Source organism: Heterocephalus glaber, unplaced genomic scaffold, assembly GCF_053883595.1.
Source record: "Heterocephalus glaber isolate CG9 unplaced genomic scaffold, H.glaber_assembly_v1.0 deba00001613, whole genome shotgun sequence".
NCBI lineage: Eukaryota > Metazoa > Chordata > Mammalia > Rodentia > Bathyergidae > Heterocephalus > Heterocephalus glaber.
This window is the reverse complement of record NW_028258384.1, coordinates 39,588,893-39,599,240: the sequence shown is the minus strand read 5'-3', so window position 1 is coordinate 39,599,240 and position 10,348 is coordinate 39,588,893. Positions and strand designations below refer to the sequence as shown.

At 35.5% G+C, this 10,348-nt stretch overlaps 1 non-coding gene across 1 annotated transcript in view; it reads right to left on the bottom strand.

Moving 5' to 3' along the window:
* Window positions 1-2,955: 2,955 nt before the first annotated feature.
* The window catches only part of LOC101708494 (retrotransposon Gag like 4), a 386,209-nt gene continuing 378,816 nt past the window's right edge, over window positions 2,956-10,348 (bottom strand). The window contains exon 3 of the transcript XR_015445608.1: window positions 2,956-3,522. This is a non-coding gene — a transcript (retrotransposon Gag like 4). The remainder of the gene's footprint in view (window positions 3,523-10,348) is intronic.

Genomic DNA, 10,348 nt, shown 5'->3' with positions numbered 1-10,348 from the left:
AAGAAGGCATACATATACTTAACAACTCAATAACAAGCAATGAAATTGCCTCGGTAATAAAGAATCTACCAACCTAAAGAAGCCCAGGACCTTATGGATTCATGGCTGAATTCTACAAAATCTTTGAGGATGTTATATCACCAATACTCCTCAAGCTGTTCAAATAAACTGAAAGGGATGGAGTGTCCTCAAATTCATTTCTGAAAACCAGTATCACCCTGACCCCAAAACCAGATATAGACCCATCTAAAAAAAAAAAGAACTATAGGCCAATCTCTTTAATGAACATAGATGCAAAAGTCCTCAACAAGATATTAGCAAATAGAATGCAGCATATTGTCAAAAAGATCATATACCATTATCTAGTAGGTTTCATCCCAGAGATGCAAGGGTGATTCAACATATGTAAGTCTATAATGTGATACATCACACAAACAGGAGCAAAGTTGAAAATCACATGATCATATCAATAGATGCAGAAAAGGCTTTCAACCCAACATCTTGTCATGATAAAAGCCCTGAAGAAAACAGATATAGAAAGACCATACCTAAATACAATAAAGGCTATTTATGATAAAGAATAGCCAGCATCATATTAAATGGGGAAAAATTAAAGCATTCCCCTTAAAATCAGAAACAAGAGAAGGATGACCATAATCACCTCTTCTTTTCAACATAGTACTTGAAACATTAGCCAGAGGAACTAGGCAAAGGAAGAAATAAAAGGGACACATATAGGAAAGGAAGAACTCAAATTATAATTATTTACAGATGACATGATACTCCACATAGAAGACTAAAAGAACTCTAACAAAAAACTCAGAATTAATAACTAATTTCAGCAAAGTAGAAGGATACAAGGTCAACAAACAAAAATCATTAGCACTTGTGTATACCAACAATGAATGGGATGAGAAGAAAATTAAGAAAACAATACCATTCACTGTCCCTTCAAGAAAAATGAAATACTTAAGAATAAACCTAATTAAGGAAGTGAATGAACTCTACAAAAAAACCTTCAGTACTCTGAAGAAAATATGGAAGAGGACATCAGAAAATGGAAAGGTGTCCCTTGCTCCTGGATCACCAGAAACAATGTTGTCAAAATGGGCATACTTCCAAAATGGTTATACAGATTCAGTGCAGTCCCAATCAGAATACCAACAGCATACTTCAGAGACATAGTGAAAACAATCCTAAAATTCATATGGGGCCAGAAGAGACCCCAAATAGCAAAAGCAATTTTGGGAAATAACAGCAAAGCAGGTGGCTTAACAATATCAGACTTCAAGCTATACCCCAAAGCAATAGTGATAAAAGCAGCATGATACCAGAACAAAAACAAACACATGGATCAATGGAACAGAATTGAGGATACAGAAACCTCTCTAGACATATTCAACTATTTGATCTTTGGCAAAGGAGCCAAAAACTTACTTTGGAAGAAAGATATCTTATCCAACAAGTGGTCTTGGAAAAATGGAATATTTGTACAAGAATGAAACTGGACCCTTATCTCTCACTGTATAATCATTTAAAACAAAAATAGATTAAAGATAAAATCACTAAACCTATTGAAGACATAGGTGTAAGAAAGGATTTTCTAAACAGAATCTCAATTTCACAAGAATAGCAGCAAGAATCAACATATGTGATTATATCGGTCTAAAAAGCTTCTGTACAGCAAAAGAATCATTCAGTAATGTGAGGAGACAGCTTACAGAATGTGAAAAAAATTTGCCTGCTACTCCTTCAACAGAAGACTAATATCTAGAATATACAAAAAATGCAAAAAAAAAGAATTAAACCACTTAAAATTAAAAACCTAGTCAAGAAATGGAATAGAAAAATGAAAGACACTTCACAGAGAAAGAAGCACAAATGGTCAATAAATACATGAGAAAATGTTCAACATCTCTGACCATTAGAGAAATGCAAATTAAAACAATGCTAAGATTCCTCTTTACTCTGGAAAGAATGGCAGTCATTAGGAAATCAAACCATAAAATATTCTGGTGTGGCTGTGGTGAAAAAGGAACTCTTTTGCATTGTTGGCAGAGACACAAACTAGTGCAACCATTATGGAAATCAGTATGGAGATTTCTTAAAGAATTAAAATTAGAAAGTCCATATGATCTAGCTATCCCTCTGCTAAGTGTCTTCCTCACAGAGCTTAAGTCATCATACTACAGCAATACTTGCATACACCAATGTTTATAATAGCACAATTTATGATAGTTAAATCCTGGGAACAGTCTGTATACCTATCAATACAAGATTGGATAAACAAAATGTGGCATCTATATATAATGGAATACTACTCCACTACAAAGAATGACAAATTTGAGACATTTGTAGGAAAATGGATGCACCTGGAAAATATAATGTTGAGTGAAATAAATAAGACACACAATCTTAAATACCATATGGTATCTCTCATTTGTGTGAACCAACGTACAAAGAAAATGACAAAAGATGGATAGAAAGAGACAAGGGGACAGATCTCATCCAATAGGGAAGTGATCCAAGGGAACAAGGAGAGGGATGAGGGGAGGGAAAAAGATAATGAGAGGAATAAAGATGTGCCATGGACAGGATCCTAATGTTTCCAATCAATGTAAACATTATATATCATAACATGTGCTAAGACAAATAATATCAATAAGTATGAAAAATGGTATAGGGAAAGCAGAAGAGCATGGGGGAGTGGGAGGGAAGGGGATTAAATAAACACAAGCGGGCAGGGGATTTAGTTTAGTGGTTTTGCCTCCTGCTGCGCAAGCACGAGGACCCGAGTTTGATCCCAAGTACCAAAAAATAAATAAATAAATAGATAGATAAATAAATAAATAAACACAAGCTGTAACATGTACATGTAACCACTCCCCAAGATGGCTGTAAACTGTATGAATTGTAAACATGTACTAATAAAATAAAAAATAATAATCTGCCTGTGATTAAAAAAAATTCTAGAAGATAAAAGTCACAGCTACCTGACTACACTTTTAATAAAACATTAGTTCTTCCCAGAGAAGAAATTTCCCATTTCTTGGTGTGAATGAAAGTTTCTCTGCTTTAAAGCCCTACTTTGAAATCTAGGGAAGCTGACATTTTCCATTCTGGAGTACGGTGAGGTCACTGGTTTGACGACTTTCTTTGCCAGAAGCTCTTGCTTTCATGGCATATGGTATCTTGGATTGCATCTTTTCTGATTGCCCAGAACGTCACCATCCTGTGGGGAATATTTACAAAGACTCTAGATCTAAAACTATAACAATCCCCTCTCTTGTTGAGACAAGAGTTTTAGCACCCTTAATATCTCTGTGAAGGATAATGCTTGTCACCTGACTGAGGCCATGGCTCCCACTTGATTGGAGCCCCTGATCTGTACATACTTGAATAAACATATCTTACCTTATATGGAAATTAATTCTACTACAATTACCTTCCATGCTGTTATTTTAGTTTGTAAGGTAAGCAGAATAAATTCCATTGTCCTTCAATAAATGCAGAAATGTGAACCTAAAAAGAAAGCAATGTTTTTAAATTTTTTATTTTATAAAAAACAAAATATTATGAGAAATATAATAAGAGACCAACAATAGTTAATACAGCATGTATCAATATTCTCTAAAGTGAATAAAATTTGGAGCGGAAACAAAATTAGAACTCAAGTCTCCTTTCAGCATTGTGGAAAATCTACTATATCAGATAGTTTGAACAAGGTATAGACAGAGTTGCTTCCACTTCTCAAGATACTTCAGTACTTATATGCTATTTTCTGTTATCACTTAAGAGCCTCTGAGATTCTGGGAGTTCTAGCTGAAGATCAGCAGCCACCTAGAACTGACTGAACCTTTGGAGAGACCCTAAAAGTTTCTGCTTCAGGTCCTAGTTGAGTGCACAATCTCAGTGTAATTGGTTGTTAAATATTTTTCTATACTATAGTAACCAATAATACTGAACATCCTTCCACTGCTCTTCATCTGCCAAGGATAGTTCTGTGTGCTTTGCAGGGATTATATTTTCATTCTTCCAACAACTCTATTAAGTAGGTACTACTTCTATTTTTCATTTTAAATGCTCTTGATCACTTGAGTTTTTTGCCACCCTGCTATAGTAGTATTAGAGGCCTCCTAAGAGTGACAGACTTGTATATATTTCCATACCTAACTTTATGTCTTGTGTATTACTACCAGATTTTTGAGATCTGTCATCTGATATAATTCAGGCATTTAAACTATACAATTCAGTGCCCTTTAGTATATTCACAGCATTTTGCAACCATCATCACAATCCATTTTAGAACTACTCCAAAAAACTGATCTTTCTATTCTGGTGGTAATTTGTTTTGGCTTTAATTCCATGGATAGTGGGATTGGATCAGGTCTGATTGCAAATCTGTCTTAGCCACAGATTGAGAACAGAGATCAAAGATCAGGTGCTGCAGGAGGCAAGCAGATAGCACCAAAGTGTGATCAAGCATCAACTCTGGAGGGAACCTCTGCAAATCAGAAGGAGCCTGCCCTTTGAAAAATGGCACAGCTACAAATGAGTTAGGTTGGAATATGGACTCAATCATTTTTCAAAAATAGCCAGAAATACAGAATTTTATTTGAAATATTCTCTCTCTCTCTCTCTCTCTCTCTCTCTCTCAACTGAACTTAAAATTCACAAAAACCTGAGAGCCATGCATGCCTGTAATTCCAGCACTCTGGAAGACTGAGGCAGAGAAATCAAAAGTTCCAGCCCAGCCGGAGAATTTTAGTTACTCAGAAGATCCTATGTCAAAATAAAAATTATAAAAGGGCCAAGGATATAGCTCAGTGTGAATGTCCTGGCTTCAATCCCTGGTACCACAAAAAAAGATTATGTAAGGTAAATAAGTAATGTCTGTGGGCTGAATTGAAATCTGAGTCACAAGTGTATGACCTTTTCATTCAAGGAGTAAGGAAACACTCTAAATTTTAGTTTTATTTGCACTATCTTTTCCTACCATTTTTCCAACTATCTAACTGGTATCTGACTTATCTGATCTTAGGGTATTGAGTTGAGTATGATTTTACCTAACATGATATGGACTAGATAGGTGCTTGAGGGACCCCCTCCCCTTCATCCTGGACCATCACTTATCTGTGCTCACCTCTCTGAAAAGATATTTGGATGGTATGTTCTTTGATTTTCAAGAGAGACAGTGTTTAGTAGGTTTATCCTATTGGGAACCCAAACTTGATACCCAACTTCAAGATGTCCTTCAGAGGCAATCTAAAGGAAAGACTGCAAAGCTTCCTCAGCTTCTAATTGTATCCCTGATATCAGGGCAATATGATTTGCCACAGAATATATAGCACTGACATGTCCCCTCCTTTTTTAGATCACTCTGCCTACCAGGTGTTATTGCTCACCCTTTCTACAGGCTGTGCTTGAGTGAATGCCTACATTAAAATTTGTGTTAAGGCTTAAAAATTATAGGTACTAAATCTCTAGGATGGTGTGTGGCCCTTGGCAGGTGCTCATTAAAAACAGAAGTATTGATTATGATTCTACTGGGGTTTGAGGGAAAACAGATTTCTGATAAGAGGAAAAGTAGCAGCACATTGCTCACCTGCCTTACCAATAGTAGAAATACAAAGTTTCTGATATATTACAGCCTACCTGCAGAAATAAAATAAATAGGCTTAGATTTCCTCAACCTGGACTTTAGCTGGTACCTACATCCCTTTTGCATAGTGGATATGAGAATATGTAAATCCAGTTAAAATCCAGGGTCCTGGATGTTTGAGTTGCTAAGGCTACCAAATAGAAAGAACATTACTCTGACAATGAATTCATCCCAACTTCTAACTTCTCCTGGCAAATCCCATAAAAACAAACAAGTATGCATCTCACAGGCATCAGATCTATAATAATAAATAAAGCAATTTAAACAACATAGTACCTTTTTATTCACTCCAATGGAAGAATCAAAATAAGATAGGGTTATTTTGAGTTAAATTGTTTACCTCCAAAAGCTATGTTGAAGTCCAAACCCCTGGTACCTGTGTATGTGACCTTGTTTGGAAATAAAGTTTTAGTGTATTTTGTGCTGCTATAACATAGTACCACAGATCAGGTAATTTACAAAGAAAAGAAATATACTTTTTATAGTTCTGGAGGCTAGAAAGTCCAAGATTGAATGGCTACATCTGATGAAAGACTTTTTGATACATTACAACATAGAAGAGGGCATCACGTTCAAAAAAAGCATGCAAGATAAAGAATGGGAGCAAGCAAACATTTAAAGAGAGCTCACTTTTATAACAAAAGTATTCTCTCAATAACTAACCCACTCTCAAAAATGACATTAATCTATTCATGAGAGTGGAACCCTCCTGACCCAATTACCCCTTAGAGGTCTCAGATACTGAAACAGTGGTGATTAAATGTCAGCATGGTTTTTGGAGGAGACATTCAAAGAAATAGCAGAATTTTTATAGGTGTAACCAAATTGAGATAATATCAGAGTAGGATGGGCCCTCAATCCAATATGACAAATATACTTAGGAGAAGTGATGAAGGGACCCAGAGATGACAAACACAGAGGAAAAACAGCTATGTGAAGACACAGATTTACAGAGAAAATGTGGCTACGTGATGATAAAGGCAAAGACTGGCTTATGCAGTTATAAGCTGAAGAACATCAAAGACTTACAGTAATAACTAGAAGCTAAGAAAGAAAGCTTGCCCTTGACAACACTTTGATTTCAGATTTCTAGCCTGCAGAACTAGTACATGTCTGTTGTTTTAAGTCATATAGTTTGTTGTACTACATTACCACTGCTATAGGAAACTAATACAGGATGTATATAGTAGGAGTGTACCCTTGGAAGTCAGAGAAATTCTGACTCTATTACATTCTAACTGGCCTTGGGCAAATTATTTAAAATCTTGGAGCCTTTATTTCCTCATTGATAAAACAAGAGAACCATTAACTACACTATAGGATTATTATGAGCATTAAATAAAGTATTTGAAGTTGAAAGTATCTACCACATAAGAATGGTGATTGTTATCATTATCATAAATGTGTATTTCAGGAAAGAAATTTAGTTTAAAGTGCATAAAACTTCACATACATATATAGAGTATGGTTCAGATATTTCTAAGGTTGATACAGTATAGTAATTTCTTTTTTGAAGACTAAGGAATATTTATTGAGTTAGAGACAGTCTGCCTGAGAGGGACAGGAAAGGACACCCGGAAAGTGGGTTGCCCCCAGAATAGTAATTTCTAAAATATTCACTGACTATTAAGTACATACATATCCAACAAAAATGCATGCCTAGCCTGTTCATAGCAGCAGCATTCATAGTAGTAAAAAATGTCATTCATATGGGTATTAACATTGAAATGAAAAATAACCTGTGGTATATTCACACAGTACAATGCTCTACAGCTATTAAAATAAGTTAACTATAAGAATATGAAAAAAAAAGAATGAATATCCCAAACATAATGTTGAGTGAGAGAGTCCAGAAACAAGACAAGTACATAGTCTATGATTTCAAACACATGTATAATTTAAAAATCAGGCAAAACTAATATATATTGTAGAAGCCCTAATACTGCTTGCTTTTGGTAAGAAGTAGTGATTCAGAGGGTCATTTGTCAGGCTTCTGAGGTTCTGATAATGCTCTATTTCTAGATAAGGTAGCTGGTTACTAAGAGTGTTCATTTTGAAAATATCAAGCTATGTAAATTCATGGTATGGGTATTTCCTGTATGTACTTTATGTTTCAATCAAAAGTTTTAAAAATATACCACTTGACCTAGTAATTCCACATCTGAAAACATGGCCCAAGGGAAAATAAAATATATGTCTGAGAATATTAAGCATAGGAATATAAACAACAGCAAGTTTAGAAGAAACTGCAAATATTCAACAGGAAAGGTGTGATTTAATCTTTTATGATATACCCACATACCAACTATTAGGCTAGAAAATAGTTTTATATTCATTCTTCAATAGAAATTTTTGTTTTAACCACTTTCCTAGGTTGGTCATAGGATGGTCAGATTTGATATTTAGAGATAGGCCAGACATTTTAATTTATGCTTCTGTGTTTTTATTTATATGGAGGGAAAGTGAGTGGCCTAAGTAATATATCTGCTTAAGTAACCTTCTGTTCATGTCAAAAGCACAAGAAAAAATGAGAGTGAAATGAAATGGGATTGAGCCACACAGTATATGAGGGTGAAGAACAAAAGAACATCAGTTATCTTGTAGATAGCAAGGGTTTCAACTCACACTGAATATTCAATCAATAGTGCTGGGGCAGCTGGCTAGACATTTGGAAAAGAAAGAAAAGTAGATTACTATTTTACTACTTATACCATAATAAAGTCCAGAAAGAACAAAAAGGGTAACTGTAAAAGCAATAGAAAATAACATGAGAAACTTCAAAAAGTAATTTTGGAATAGAGAAAATCTTTTTAATTATGATTTGAACCCTGAGACCCTAAAGGGACTATAAAACACTTAAAATTTCTTCATAAAAAAAATTACAAAGTGGTAGGCAAATATCAAGCTGACAAAATTTAAAGTATGATTAGGGACAATTTATTTATTTTTGGTATTGGAGATCGAACTCGGGACCTTGTGCTTTCGAGGCATGCAGTTGCACCACTGAGCTAAGTCCCCAGCCCTGGGATAAATTTTTTGGGGGTACCAGGGATCGAACTGGGGACCTTGCACTTGCAAGGCAGGTGCCGGAACCACTGAGCTAAATCCCCGGCCCTGAGACAAATTTTTAATAAGAACCTTTTACAAATCCAAAAATGACTACAACACAGTGAAAAATTGGGAAAAGAAAAAAGACATTTGCAGAAAAATATAAATGGTATATGAAGACATAACTACACTTACATAGTATTTATCACAAGCCAAGGTACTCTTTTGAAAAATTTATACTCTTTTAGCCACCAAACAAGCAATGAAGTAGGAAATAATACAATTTTCATGTTAGAGATAAGGAAACTGTGGTGGAGAGATTAAGTGACCTGCCCAAGGTGATATAGTTGATGAGTAGTAGTGCTGGAATTTGAACTTGAATATTATTGTATATTTGCTTGTACCATTTGAATTTTTAACAAGTGTGTATGTGCATTATTTTTTTAATTAAAAACAATGCCAATGCCAAACAAATATATAGACTGTAAAATTATTACAAATGTACTAAATGTGTCCAGATTTTTCTCAACTAACATTTTATAGGAGCTTAATATATAACTAGGTTTTATTCTAAGCACTATCACAAACAACTCTTCTCTGAGTCCCCTTGGCAATTTACTGATATGCTTTAAATCTGGTTAATACATTTTGTTCTACCTTCTTAGTGAAATTATTGGCAATGTTATATAAGATAATGGAATAAGGAAGTGCAGCAAAGGATAAAATGTTGAAAAAATTATAGATGGAAGAGGGACTATGATACCCCCGTGTGCCCTTGGCTTTTGTAAACAAAACAGTCCATGGACACTTGATCACTATAAAAATATGTGCTAGAAATGGACGAGGAAGGCTCTAGAGAGTGCAAATCTCACTGACACTTATAACTTCTCAAGACATAAACACATCGGTTAGTTCCTTTGAATGTCTGTATTTTCATCTGTGAGATAAGATAATAATACCTGAAAACCATCCTCCACAATTCTTCTTTTTTTTTTGGTACCGGGGATTGAACTCAGGTCCTCAGCTTGCGAGGCAGGCACCAGAACCACTGAGCTAAATCCCTGGCCCAAAGGGTACTTCTCTCTTTCTTTCTTTTTTTTTTTTTTTTTTGGTACCAGGGATCAAACTCAGGACCTTGCACTTTCGAGGCAGGTGCCAGAACACAATTCTTTAAATAATTCTGATTTCCTTGAATAGTCTGTTGAATGATGGAAGAGAAAATTAATATTAGACTTTAATTACTCACAGAAAAATTGATCTCTAGAGTATTGAAGCAACATGTAGCAACAAAACCAAATGAAAAATAATCAATCCAAGAGAAGAACAAAGAGCAAAAATAACTTTCCAGCCAGAGACCTTCCCTGATACCATCTGCACACACATCCCAAGGAGAAGCCAGTGTGGACTAGAGAGGCCCAGCTGCCAGCAGGTCCAGACAGGGCCTTGCCCTGACCCAAGTGACTTGGGATCACAGGCCCAAGCCAAAGACAAGCCTGGAAAATTGCTGCACAGGTACAAAATCAATAGTCAGAGGCCTGCACTAATACCATCAGTAAATGACCGCAGACCCCAGCCAGAACCTGCACTGACAACAGGACAAAGCAGGGATCCAGAAAGCCATCACTCTGAACCCAGGAA